Consider the following 12782-nt stretch of genomic DNA (forward strand, 5'->3'; position numbering starts at 1 on the left):
TTCCGGTGGGAAGCGGAAGTTGGGTGGCAGTGTGAGGCTGTGTGCGGGCAGTTCCGGTGGGGAGCGGAAGTTGGGTGGCTGTGTGACGCTGTGTGCGGGCAGTTCCGGTGGGAAGCGGAAGTTGGGTGGCAGTGTGAGGCTGTGTCCGGGCAGTTCCGGTGGGGAGCGGAAGTTGGGTAGCAGTGTGACGCTGTGTGCGGGCAGTTCCGGTGGGGAGCGGACGTTGGGTGGCTGTGTGACGCTGTGTGCGGGCAGTTCCGGTGGGGAGTGGACGTTGGGTGGCTGTGTGACGCGGTGTGCGGGCAGTTCCGGTGGGTTGTAGAATGTTGGGTGGCAGTGTGACGCTGTGTGCGGGCAGTTCCGGTGGGTTGTGGAAGTTGGGTGGCAGTGTGACGCGGTGTGCGGGCAGTTCCGGTGGGTTGTGGAAGTTGGGTGGCAGTGTGAGGCTGTGTCCGGGCAGTTCCGGTGGGAAGCGGAAGTTGGGTGGCAGTGTGACGCTGTGTGCGGGCAGTTCCGGTGGGGAGCGGAAGTTGGGTGGCAGTGTGACGCTGTGTGCTGGCAGTTCCGGTGGGTTGTGGAAGTTGGGTGGCAGTGTGACGCTGTGTGCGGGCAGTTCCGGTGGGGAGTGGAAGTTGGGTGGCTGTGTGACGCTGTGTGCGGGCAGTTCCGGTGGGGAGTGGAAGTTGGGTGGCAGTGTGACGCTGTGTGCGGGCAGTTCCGGTGGGTTGTGGAAGTTGGGTGGCAGTGTGAGGCTGTGTGCGGGCAGTTCCGGTGGAGAGCGGAAGTTGGGTGGCAGTGTGACGCTGTGTGCGGGCAGTTCCGGTGGGGAGCGGAAGTTGGGTGGCAGTGTGACGCTGTGTGCGGGCAGTTCCGGTGGGGAGCGGACGTTGGGTGGCAGTGTGACGCTGTGTGCGGGCAGTTCCGGTGGGGAGCGGACGTTGGGTGGCTGTGTGACGCTGTGTGCGGGCAGTTCCGGTGGGGAGCGGAAGTTGGGTGGCAGTGTGACGCTGTGTGCGGGCAGTTCCGGTGGGGAGCGGAAGTTGGGTGGCAGTGTGACGCTGTGTCTGGGCAGTTCCGGTGGGTTGTGGAAGTTGGGTGGCAGTGTGACGCGGTGTGCGGGCAGTTCCGGTGGGTTGTGGAAGTTGGGTGGCAGTGTGAGGCTGTGTCCGGGCAGTTCCGGTGGGGAACGGAAGTTGGGTGGCAGTGTGCGGGCAGTTCCGGTGGGGAGCGGAAGTTGGGTGGCAGTGTGGCGCTGTGTCTGGGCAGTTCCGGTGGGTTGTGGAAGTTGGGTGGCAGTGTGACGCTGTGTGCGGGCAGTTCCGGTGGGGAGTGGAAGTTGCGTGGCAGTGTGACGCTGTGTGCGGGCAGTTCCGGTGGGGTCGTAAGTTGGGTGGCTGTGTGACGCTGTGTGCGGGCAGTTCCGGTGGGTTGTGGAAGTTGAGTGGCAGTGTGACGCTGTGTCCGGGCAGTTCCGGTGGGAAGCGGAAGTTGGGTGGCTGTGTGCGGGCAGTTCCGGTGGGGAGTGGAAGTTGGGTGGCAGTGTGACGCTGTGTGCGGGCAGTTCCGGTGGGGAGCGGAAGTTGGGTGGCAGTGTGACGCTGTGTCCGGGCAGTTCCGGTCGGGAGCGGAAGTTGGGTGGCAGTGTGACGCTGTGTGCGGGCAGTTCCGGTGGGTTGTGGAAGTTGGGTGGCAGTGTGACGCTGTGTGCGGGCAGTTCCGGTGGGGAGCGGAAGTTGGGTGGCTGTGTGACGCTGTGTGCGGGCAGTTCCGGTGGGGAGCGGAAGTTGGGTGGCTGGGTGACGCTGTGTGCGGGCAGTTCCGGTGGGGAGCGGAAGTTGGGTGGCTGTGTGACGCTGTGTGCGGGCAGTTCCGGTGGGGAGCGGAAGTTGGGTGGCAGTGTGACGCTGTGTGCTGGCAGTTCCGGTGGGGAGCGGAAGTTGGGTGGCTGGGTGACGCTGTGTGCGGGCAGTTCCGGTGGGTTGTGGAAGTTGGGTGGCAATGTGACGCTGTGTGCGGGCAGTTCCGGTGGGAAGTGTAAGTTGGGTGGCTGTGTGACGCTGTGTGCGGGCAGTTCCGGTGGGGAGCGGAAGTTGGGTGGCAGTGTGAGGCTGTGTGCGGGCAGTTCCGGTGGGGAGTGGAAGTTGGGTGGCAGTGTGACGCTGTGTGCGGGCAGTTCCGGTGGGGAGCGGAAGTTGGGTGGCAGTGTGACGCTGTGTGCGGGCAGTTCCGGTGGGAAGCGGAAGTTGGGTGGCTGTGTGACGCTGTGTCCGGGCAGTTCCGGTGGGTTGTGGAAGTTGGGTGGCAGTGTGACGCTGTGTGCGGGCAGTTCCGGTGGGGAGCGGAAGTTGGGTGGCAGTGTGACGCTGTGTGCGGGCAGTTCCGGTGGGAAGCGGAAGTTGGGTGGCAGTGTGACGCTGTGTCCGGACAGTTCCGGTGGGGAGCGGAAGTTGGGTGGCAGTGCGACGCTGTGTGCGGGCAGTTCCGGTGGGAAGCGGAAGTTGGGTGGCTGTGTGACGCTGTGTGCGGGCAGTTCCGGTGGGAAGCGGAAGTTGGGTGGCTGTGTGACGCTGTGTGCGGGCAGTTCCGGTGGGTTGTGGAAGTTGGGTGGCAATGTGACGCTGTGTGCGGGCAGTTCCGGTGGGGAGCGGAAGTTGGGTGGCAGTGTGACGCTGTGTGCGGGCAGTTCCGGTGGGTTGTGGAAGTTGGGTGGCAGTGTGACGCTGTGTGCGGGCAGTTCCGGTGGGAAGCGGAAGTTGGGTGGCAGTGTGACGCTGTGTGCGGGCAGTTCCGGTGGGAAGCGGAAGTTGGGTGGCAGTGTGACGCTGTGTGCGGGCAGTTCCGGTGGGTTGTGGAAGTTGGGTGGCTGTGTGACGCTGTGTGCGGGCAGTTCCGGGGGGTTGTGGAAGTTGGGTGGCAGTGTGACGCTGTGTGCGGGCAGTTCCGGTGGGAAGCGGAAGTTGGGTGGCAGTGTGACGCTGTGTCCGGGCAGTTCCGGTGGGGAGCGGAAGTTGGGTGGCTGTGTGACGCTGTGTGCGGGCAGTTCCGGTGGGGAGTGGAAGTTGGGTGGCAGTGTGACGCTGTGTGCGGGCAGTTCCGGTGGGTTGTGGAAGTTGGGTGGCAGTGTGACGCTGTGTGCGGGCAGTTCCGGTGGGAAGCGGAAGTTGGGTGGCAGTGTGACGCTGTGTGCGGGCAGTTCCGGTGGGAAGCGGAAGTTGGGTGGCAGTGTGACGCTGTGTGCGGGCAGTTCCGGTGGGGAGCGGAAGTTGGGTGGCAGTGTGACGCTGTGTGCGGGCAGTTCCGGTGGGGAGTGGAAGTTGGGTGGCTGTGTGACGCTGTGTGCGGGCAGTTCCGGTGGGGAGTGGAAGTTGGGTGGCAGTGTGACGCTGTGTGCGGGCAGTTCCGGTGGGAAGCGGAAGTTGGGTGGCAGTGTGAGGCTGTGTGCGGGCAGTTCCGGTGGGGAGCGGAAGTTCGGTGGCAGTGTGAGGCTGTGTGCGGGCAGTTGCGGTGGGTTGTGGAAGTTGGGTGGCAGTGTGACGCTGTGTGCGGGCAGTTCCGGTGGGTTGTGGAAGTTGGGTGGCAGTGTGACGCTGTGTGCGGGCAGTTCCGGTGGGGAGCGGAAGTTGGGTGGCAGTGTGACGCTGTGTGCGGGCAGTTCCGGTGGGAAGCGGAAGTTGGGTGGCAGTGTGAGGCTGTGTGCGGGCAGTTCCGGTGGGGAGTGGAAGTTGGGTAGCAGTGTGACGCTGTGTGCGGGCAGTTCCGGTGGGGAGCGGAAGTTGGGTGGCAGTGTGACGCTGTGTGCGGGCAGTTCCGGTGGGTTGTGGAAGTTGGGTGGCAGTGTGAGGCTGTGTGCGGGCAGTTCCGGTGGGGAGCGGAAGTTGGGTGGCAGTGTGACGCTGTGTCCGGGCAGTTCCGGTGGGAAGCGGAAGTTGGGAGGCAGTGTGACGCTGTGTGCGGGCAGTTCCGGTGGGTTGTGGAAGTTGGGTGGCAGTGTGAGGCTGTGTGCGGGCAGTTCCGGTGGGAAGTGGAAGTTGGGTGGCAGTGTGGCGCTGTGTGCGGGCAGTTCCGGTGGGGAGCGGAAGTTGGGTGGCTGTGTGACGCTGTGTGCGGGCAGTTCCGGTGGGTTGTGGAAGTTGGGTGGCAGTGTGACGCTGTGTGCGGGCAGTTCTGGTGGGTTGTGGAAGTTGGGTGGCAGTGTGAGGCTGTGTGCGGGCAGTTCCGGTGGGAAGCGGAAGTTGGGTGGCAGTGTGAGGCTGTGTGCGGGCAGTTCCGGTGGAGAGCGGAAGTTGGGTGGCTGTGTGACGCTGTGTGCGGGCAGTTCCGGTGGGGAGTGGAAGTTGGGTGGCAGTGTGACGCTGTGTGCGGGCAGTTCCGGTGGGGAGCGGAAGTTGGGTGGCAGTGTGACGCTGTGTGCGGGCAGTTCCGGTGGGGAGCGGACGTTGGGTGGCTGTGTGACGCTGTGTGCGGGCAGTTCCGGTGGGGAGTGGACGTTGGGTGGCTGTGTGACGCTGTGTCTGGGCAGTTCCGGTGGGTTGTGGAAGTTGGGTGGCAGTGTGACGCTGTGTGCGGGCAGTTCCGGTGGGGAGCGGAAGTTGGGTGGCAGTGTGACGCTGTGTGTGGGCAGTTCCGGTGGGTTGTGGAAGTTGGGTGGCAGTGTGAGGCTGTGTGCGGGCAGTTCCGGTGGGAAGTGGAAGTTGGGTGGCAGTGTGGCGCTGTGTGCGGGCAGTTCCGGTGGGAAGCGGAAGTTGGGTGGCAGTGTGAGGCTGTGTGCGGGCAGTTCCGGTGGGGAGCGGAAGTTGGGTGGCTGTGTGACGCTGTGTGCGGGCAGTTCCGGTGGGAAGCGGAAGTTGGGTGGCAGTGTGAGGCTGTGTGCGGGCAGTTCCGGTGGGGAGCGGAAGTTGGGTGGCTGTGTGACGCTGTGTGCGGGCAGTTCCGGTGGGAAGCGGAAGTTGGGTGGCAGTGTGAGGCAGTGTCCGGGCAGTTCCGGTGGGGAGCGGAAGTTGGGTGGCAGTGTGACGCTGTGTGCGGGCAGTTCCGGTGGGGAGCAGACGTTGGGTGGCTGTGTGACGCTGTGTGCGGGCAGTTCCGGTGGGGAGTGGACGTTGGGTGGCTGTGTGACGCGGTGTGCGGGCAGTTCCGGTGGGTTGTGGAATGTTGGGTGGCAGTGTGACGCTGTGTGCGGGCAGTTCCGGTGGGTTGTGGAAGTTGGGTGGCAGTGTGACGCGGTGTGCGGGCAGTTCCGGTGGGTTGTGGAAGTTGGGTGGCAGTGTGACGCTGTGTCCGGGCAGTTCCGGTGGGGAGCGGAAGTTGGGTGGCAGTGTGCGGGCAGTTCCGGTGGGGAGCGGAAGTTGGGTGGCAGTGTGACGCTGTGTCTGGGCAGTTCCGGTGAGTTGTGGAAGTTGGGTGGCAGTGTGACGCTGTGTGCGGGCAGTTCCGGTGTGTTGTGGAAGTTGGGTGGCAGTGTGAGGCTGTGTGCGGGCAGTTCCGGTGGGGAGCGGAAGTTGGGTGGCAGTGTGACGCTGTGTGCGGGCAGTTCCGGTGGGGAGCGGAAGTTGGGTGGCAGTGTGACGCTGTGTCCGGGCAGTTCCGGTGGGGAGCGGAAGTTGGGTGGCAGTGTGAGGCTGTGTGCGGGCAGTTCCGGTGGGAAGCGGATTTTGGGTGGCAGTGTGACGCTGTGTCCGGGCAGTTCCGGTGGGTTGTGGAAGTTGGGTGGCAGTGTGACGCTGTGTGCGGGCAGTTCCGGTGGGGAGCGGTAGTTGGGTGGCTGTGTGACGCTGTGTGCGGGCAGTTCCGGTGGGAAGCGGAAGTTGGGTGGCAGTGTGACGCTGTGTGCGGGCAGTTCCGGTGGGGAGCGGAAGTTGGGTGGCAGTGTGACGCTGTGTGCGGGCAGTTCCGGTGGGAAGCGGAAGTTGGGTGGCAGTGTGACGCTGTGTCCGGACAGTTCCGGTGGGGAGCGGAAGTTGGGTGGCAGTGTGACGCTGTGTGCGGGCAGTTCCGGTGGGGAGCGGAAGTTGGGTGGCAGTGTGACGCTGTGTCCGGGCAGTTCCGGTGGGTTGTGGAAGTTGGGTGGCAGTGTGACGCTGTGTGCGGGCAGTTCCGGTGGGGAGCGGAAGTTGGGTGGCAGTGTGAGGCTGTGTGCGGGCAGTTCCGGTGGGTTGTGGAAGTTGGGTGGCAGTGTGACGCTGTGTGCGGGCAGTTCCGGTGGGAAGCGGAAGTTGGGTGGCAGTGTGAGGCTGTGTGCGGGCAGTTCCGGTGGGGAGTGGAAGTTGGGTGGCAGTGTGAGGCTGTGTGCGGGCAGTTCCGGTGGGGAGTGGAAGTTGGGTGGCAGTGTGACGCTGTGTGCGGGCAGTTCCGGTGGGGAGCGGAAGTTGGGTGGCAGTGTGAGGCTGTGTGCGGGCAGTTCCGGTGGGGAGTGGAAGTTGGGTAGCAGTGTGACGCTGTGTCCGGGCAGTTCCGGTGGGGAGCGGAAGTTGGGTGGCTGTGTGACGCTGTGTGCGGGCAGTTCCGGTGGGGAGCGGAAGTTGGGTGGCAGTGTGACGCTGTGTGCGGGCAGTTCCGGTGGGAAGCGGAAGTTGGGTGGCAGTGTGACGCTGTGTCCGGGCAGTTCCGGTGGGAAGCGGAAGTTGGGTGGCAGTGTGACACTGTGTGCGGGCAGTTCCGGTGGGGAGCGGAAGTTGGGTGGCAGTGTGACGCTGTGTCCGGGCAGTTCCGGTGGGGAGCGGAAGTTGGGTGGCAGTGTGAGGCTGTGTGCGGGCAGTTCCGGTGGGAAGCGGATTTTGGGTGGCAGTGTGACGCTGTGTGCGGGCAGTTCCGGTGGGGAGCGGAAGTTGGGTGGCAGTGTGAGGCTGTGTGCGGGCAGTTCCGGTGGGAAGCGGAAGTTGGGTGGCAGTGTGACACTGTGTGCGGGCAGTTCCGGTGGGGAGCGGAAGTTGGGTGGCAGTGTGACGCTGTGTCCGGACAGTTCCGGTGGGGAGCGGAAGTTGGGTGGCAGTGTGACGCTGTGTGCGGGCAGTTCCGGTGGGGAGCGGAAGTTGGGTGGCAGTGTGACGCTGTGTCCGGGCAGTTCCGGTGGGTTGTGGAAGTTGGGTGGCAGTGTGACGCTGTGTGCGGGCAGTTCCGGTGGGGAGCGGAAGTTGGGTGGCAGTGTGAGGCTGTGTGCGGGCAGTTCCGGTGGGTTGTGGAAGTTGGGTGGCAGTGTGACGCTGTGTGCGGGCAGTTCCGGTGGGAAGCGGAAGTTGGGTGGCAGTGTGAGGCTGTGTGCGGGCAGTTCCGGTGGGGAGTGGAAGTTGGGTGGCAGTGTGAGGCTGTGTGCGGGCAGTTCCGGTGGGGAGTGGAAGTTGGGTGGCAGTGTGACGCTGTGTGCGGGCAGTTCCGGTGGGGAGCGGAAGTTGGGTGGCAGTGTGAGGCTGTGTGCGGGCAGTTCCGGTGGGGAGTGGAAGTTGGGTAGCAGTGTGACGCTGTGTCCGGGCAGTTCCGGTGGGGAGCGGAAGTTGGGTGGCTGTGTGACGCTGTGTGCGGGCAGTTCCGGTGGGGAGCGGAAGTTGGGTGGCAGTGTGACGCTGTGTGCGGGCAGTTCCGGTGGGAAGCGGAAGTTGGGTGGCAGTGTGACGCTGTGTCCGGGCAGTTCCGGTGGGAAGCGGAAGTTGGGTGGCAGTGTGACACTGTGTGCGGGCAGTTCCGGTGGGGAGCGGAAGTTGGGTGGCAGTGTGACGCTGTGTCCGGGCAGTTCCGGTGGGGAGCGGAAGTTGGGTGGCAGTGTGAGGCTGTGTGCGGGCAGTTCCGGTGGGAAGCGGATTTTGGGTGGCAGTGTGACGCTGTGTCCGGGCAGTTCTGGTGGGTTGTGGAAGTTGGGTGGCAGTGTGACGCTGTGTGCGGGCAGTTCCGGTGGGGAGCGGAAGTTGGGTGGCTGTGTGACGCTGTGTGCGGGCAGTTCCGGTGGGAAGCGGAAGTTGGGTGGCAGTGTGACGCTGTGTGCGGGCAGTTCCGGTGGGGAGCGGAAGTTGGGTGGCAGTGTGACGCTGTGTGCGGGCAGTTCCGGTGGGAAGCGGAAGTTGGGTGGCAGTGTGACGCTGTGTCCGGACAGTTCCGGTGGGGAGCGGAAGTTGGGTGGCAGTGTGAGGCTGTGTGCGGGCAGTTCCGGTGGGTTGTGGAAGTTGGGTGGCAGTGTGACGCTGTGTGCGGGCAGTTCCGGTGGGGAGCGGAAGTTGGGTGGCAGTGTGACGCTGTGTGCGGGCAGTTCCGGTGGGGAGCGGAAGTTGGGTGGCAGTGTGACGCTGTGTGCGGGCAGTTCCGGTGGGAAGCGGAAGTTGAGTGGCAGTGTGACGCTGTGTGCGGGCAGTTCCGGTGGGGAGCGGAAGTTGGGTGGCAGTGTGACGCTGTGTGCGGGCAGTTCCGGTGGGTTGTGGAAGTTGGGTGGTAGTGTGGCGCTGTGTGCGAGTAGTTCCGGTGGGTTGTGGAAGTTGGGTGGCAGTGTGAGGCTGTGTGCGGGCAGTTCCGATGGGTTGTGGAAGTTGGGTGGCAGTGTGAGGCTGTGTCCGGGCAGTTCCGGTGGGGAGCGGAAGTTGGGTGGCAGTGTGGCACTGTGTGCGGGCAGTTCCGATGGGTTGTGGAAGTTGGGTGGCAGTGTGAGGCTGTGTCCGGGCAGTTCCGGTGGGGAGCGGAAGTTGGGTGGCAGTGTGACGCTGTGTCCGGGCAGTTCCGGTGGGAAGCGGAAGTTGGGTGGCAGTGTGAGGCTGTGTGCGGGCAGTTCCGGTGGGGAGTGGAAGTTGGGTGGCAGTGTGACGCTGTGTCCGGGCAGTTCCGGTGGGGAGCGGAAGTTGGGTGGCTGTGTGAGGCTGTGTCCGGGCAGTTTCGGTGGGAAGCGGAAGTTGGGTGGCAGTGTGACGCTGTGTGCGGGCAGTTCCGGTGGGAAGCGGAAGTTGGGTGGCAGTGTGAGGCTGTGTGCGGGCAGTTCCGGTGGGGAGCGGAAGTTGGGTGGCAGTGTGACGCTGTGTGCGGGCAGTTCCGGTGGGTTGTGGAAGTTGGGTGGTAGTGTGACGCTGTGTCTGGGCAGTTCCGGTGGGGAGCGGAAGTTGGGTGGAAGTGTGACGCTGTGTGCGGGCAGTTCCGGTGGGGAGCGGAAGTTGGGTGGCAGTGTGACGCTGTGTGCGGGCAGTTCCGGTGGGTTGTGGAAGTTGGGTGGCTGTGTGACGCTGTGTGCGGGCAGTTCCGGTGGGGAGCGGAAGTTGGGTGGCTGTGTGCAGGCAGTTCCGGTGGGAAGCGGAAGTTGGGTGGCAGTGTGACGCTGTGTGCGGGCAGTTCCGGTGGGTTGTGGAAGTTGGGTGGCAGTGTGACGCTGTGTGCGGGCAGTTCCGGTGGGGAGCGGAAGTTGGGTGGCTGTGTGACGCTGTGTGCGGGCAGTTCCGGTGGGAAGCGGAAGTTGGGTGGCTGTGTGCGGGCAGTTCCGGTGGGTTGTGGAAGTTGGGTGGCAGTGTGACGCTGTGTGCGGGCAGTTCCGGTGGGTTGTGGAAGTTGGGTGGCAGTGTGACGCTGTGTGCGGGCAGTTCCGGTGGGAAGCGGAAGTTGGGTGGCAGTGTGACGCTGTGTGCGGGCAGTTCCGGGGGGTTGTGGAAGTTGGGTGGCAGTGTGACGCTGTGTGCGGGCAGTTCCGGTGGGAAGCGGATGTTGGGTGGCAGTGTGACGCTGTGTCCGGGCAGTTCCGGTGGGGAGCGGAAGTTGGGTGGCAGTGTGACGCTGTGTGCGGGCAGTTCCGGTGGGGAGTGGAAGTTGGGTGGCAGTGTGAGGCTGTGTGCGGGCAGTTCCGGTGGGTTGTGGAAGTTGGGTGGCAGTGTGACGCTGTGTGCGGGCAGTTCCGGTGGGTTGTGGAAGTTGGGTGGCAGTGTGACGCTGTGTGCGGGCAGTTCCGGTGGGTTGTGGAAGTTGGGTGGCAGTGTGACGCTGTGTGCGGGCAGTTCCGGTGGGTTGTGGAAGTTGGGTGGCAGTGTGACGCTGTGTGCGGGCAGTTCCGGTGGGTTGTGGAAGTTGGGTGGCAGTGTGACGCTGTGTGCGGGCAGTTCCGGTGGGGAGCGGAAGTTGGGTGGCAGTGTGACGCTGTGTGCGGGCAGTTCCGGTGGGGAGTGGAAGTTGGGTACAGTGTGACGCTGTGTGCGGGCAGTTCCGGTGGGGAGCGGAAGTTGGGTGGTGGCTATGTGAGGCTGTGTGCGGGCAGTTCCGGTGGGTTGTGGAAGTTGGGTGGCAGTGTGACGCTGTGTGCGCGCAGTTCCGGTGGGAAGTGGAAGTTGGGTGGCAGTGTGACGCTGTGTGCGGGCAGTTCCGGTGGGAAGCGGAAGTTGGGTGGCAGTGTGACGCTGTGTGCGGGCAGTTCCGGTGGGAAGCGGAAGTTGGGTGGCAGTGTGAGGCTGTGTGCGGGCAGTTCCGGTGGGGAGCGGAAGTTGGGTGGCAGTGTGAGGCTGTGTGCGGGCAGTTCCGGTGGGAAGCGGAAGTTGGGTGGCTGTGTGCGGGCAGTTCCGGTGGGAAGCGGAAGTTGGGTGGCTGTGTGAGGCTGTGTCCGGGCAGTTCCGGTGGGGAGCGGAAGTTGGGTGGCAGTGTGAGGCTGTGTGCGGGCAGTTCCGGTGGGAAGCGGAAGTTGGGTGGCTGTGTGACGCTGTGTGCGGGCAGTTCCGGTGGGTTGTGGAAGTTGGGTGGCAGTGTGACGCTGTGTGCGGGCAGTTCCGGTGGGGAGCGGAAGTTGGGTGGCAGTGTGACGCTGTGTGCGGGCAGTTCCGGTGGGAAGCGGAAGTTGGGTGGCTGTGTGACGCTGTGTGCGGGCAGTTCCGGTGGGTTGTGGAAGTTGGGTGGCAGTGTGAGGCTGTGTGCGGGCAGTTCCGGTGGGAAGCGGAAGTTGGGTGGCAGTGTGACGCTGTGTGCGGGCAGTTCCGGTGGGTTGTGGAAGTTGGGTGGCAGTGTGACGCTGTGTGCGGGCAGTTCCGGTGGGAAGCGAAAGTTGGGTGGCAGTGTGAGGCTGTGTGCGGGCAGTTCCGGTGGGGAGCGGAAGTTGGGTGGCTGTGTGACGCTGTGTGCGGGCAGTTCCGGTGGGAAGCGGAAGTTGGGTGGCAGTGTGACGCTGTGTGCGGGCAGTTCCGGTGGGAAGCGGAAGTTGGGTGGCAGTGTGACGCTGTGTGCGGACAGTTCCGGTGGGGAGCGGAAGTTGGGTGGCAGTGTGAGGCTGTGTGCGGGCAGTTCCGGTGGGAAGCGGAAGTTGGGTGGCAGTGTGACGCTGTGTGCGGGCAGTTCCGGTGGGTTGTGGAAGTTGGGTGGCAGTGTGACGCTGTGTGCGGGCAGTTCCGGTGGGTTGTGGAAGTTGGGTGGCAGTGTGACGCTGTGTGCGGGCAGTTCCGGTGGGGAGCGGAAGTTGGGTGGCAGTGTGAGGCTGTGTGCAGGCAGTTCCGGTGGGTTGTGGAAGTTGGGTGGCAGTGTGACGCTGTATGCGGGCAGTTCCGGTGGGTTGTGGAAGTTGGGTGGCAGTGTGACGCTGTGTGCGGGCAGTTCCGGTGGGTTGTGGAAGTTGGGTGGCAGTGTGACGCCGTGTGCGGGCAGTTCTGGTGGGAAGCGGATGTTGGGTGGCAGTGTGACGCTGTGTGCGGGCAGTTCCGGTGGGAAGCGAAAGTTGGGTGGCAGTGTGAGGCTGTGTGCGGGCAGTTCCGGTGGGGAGCGGAAGTTGGGTGGCTGTGTGACGCTGTGTGCGGGCAGTTCCGGTGGGAAGCGGAAGTTGGGTGGCAGTGTGACGCTGTGTGCGGACAGTTCCGGTGGGAAGCGGAAGTTGGGTGGCAGTGTGACGCTGTGTGCGGACAGTTCCGGTGGGGAGCGGAAGTTGGGTGGCAGTGTGAGGCTGTGTGCGGGCAGTTCCGGTGGGAAGCGGAAGTTGGGTGGCAGTGTGACGCTGTGTGCGGGCAGTTCCGGTGGGTTGTGGAAGTTGGGTGGCAGTGTGACGCTGTGTGCGGGCAGTTCCGGTGGGTTGTGGAAGTTGGGTGGCAGTGTGACGCTGTGTGCCGGCAGTTCCGGTGGGGAGCGGAAGTTGGGTGGCAGTGTGAGGCTGTGTGCGGGCAGTTCCGGTGGGTTGTGGAAGTTGGGTGGCAGTGTGACGCTGTATGCGGGCAGTTCCGGTGGGTTGTGGAAGTTGGGTGGCAGTGTGACGCTGTGTGCGGGCAGTTCCGGTGGGTTGTGGAAGTTGGGTGGCAGTGTGACGCCGTGTGCGGGCAGTTCTGGTGGGAAGCGGATGTTGGGTGGCAGTGTGAGGCTGTGTGCGGCTGTGTGCGGGTAGTTCCGGTGGGTTGTGGAAGTTGGGTGGCTGTGTGCCGGCAGTTCCGGTGGGTTGTGGAAGTTGGGTGGCAGTGTGACGCTGTGTGCCGGCAGTTCCGGTGGGTTGTGGAAGTTGGGTGGCAGTGTGACGCTGTGTGCGGGCAGTTCTGGTGGGTTGTGGAAGTTGGGTGGCAGTGTGACGCTGTGTGCGAGTAGTTCCGGTGGGAAGCGGAAGTTGGGTGGCAGTGTGACGCTGTGTGCGGGCAGTTCCGGTGGGGAGCGGAAGTTGGGTGGCAGTGTGACGCTGTGTGCGGGCAGTTCCGGTGGGGAGCGGAAGTTGGGTGGCAGTGTGACGCTGTATGCGGGCAGTTCCGGTGGGTTGTGGAAGTTGGGTGGCAGTGTGACGCTGTGTGCGGGCAGTTCCGGTGGGTTGTGGAAGTTGGGTGGCAGTGTGACGCTGTGTGCGGGCAGTTCTGGTGGGAAGCGGATGTTGGGTGGCAGTGTGACGC

Source organism: Ascaphus truei (assembly GCF_040206685.1).
Source record: "Ascaphus truei isolate aAscTru1 chromosome 3 unlocalized genomic scaffold, aAscTru1.hap1 SUPER_3_unloc_2, whole genome shotgun sequence".
Lineage (NCBI taxonomy): Eukaryota > Metazoa > Chordata > Amphibia > Anura > Ascaphidae > Ascaphus > Ascaphus truei.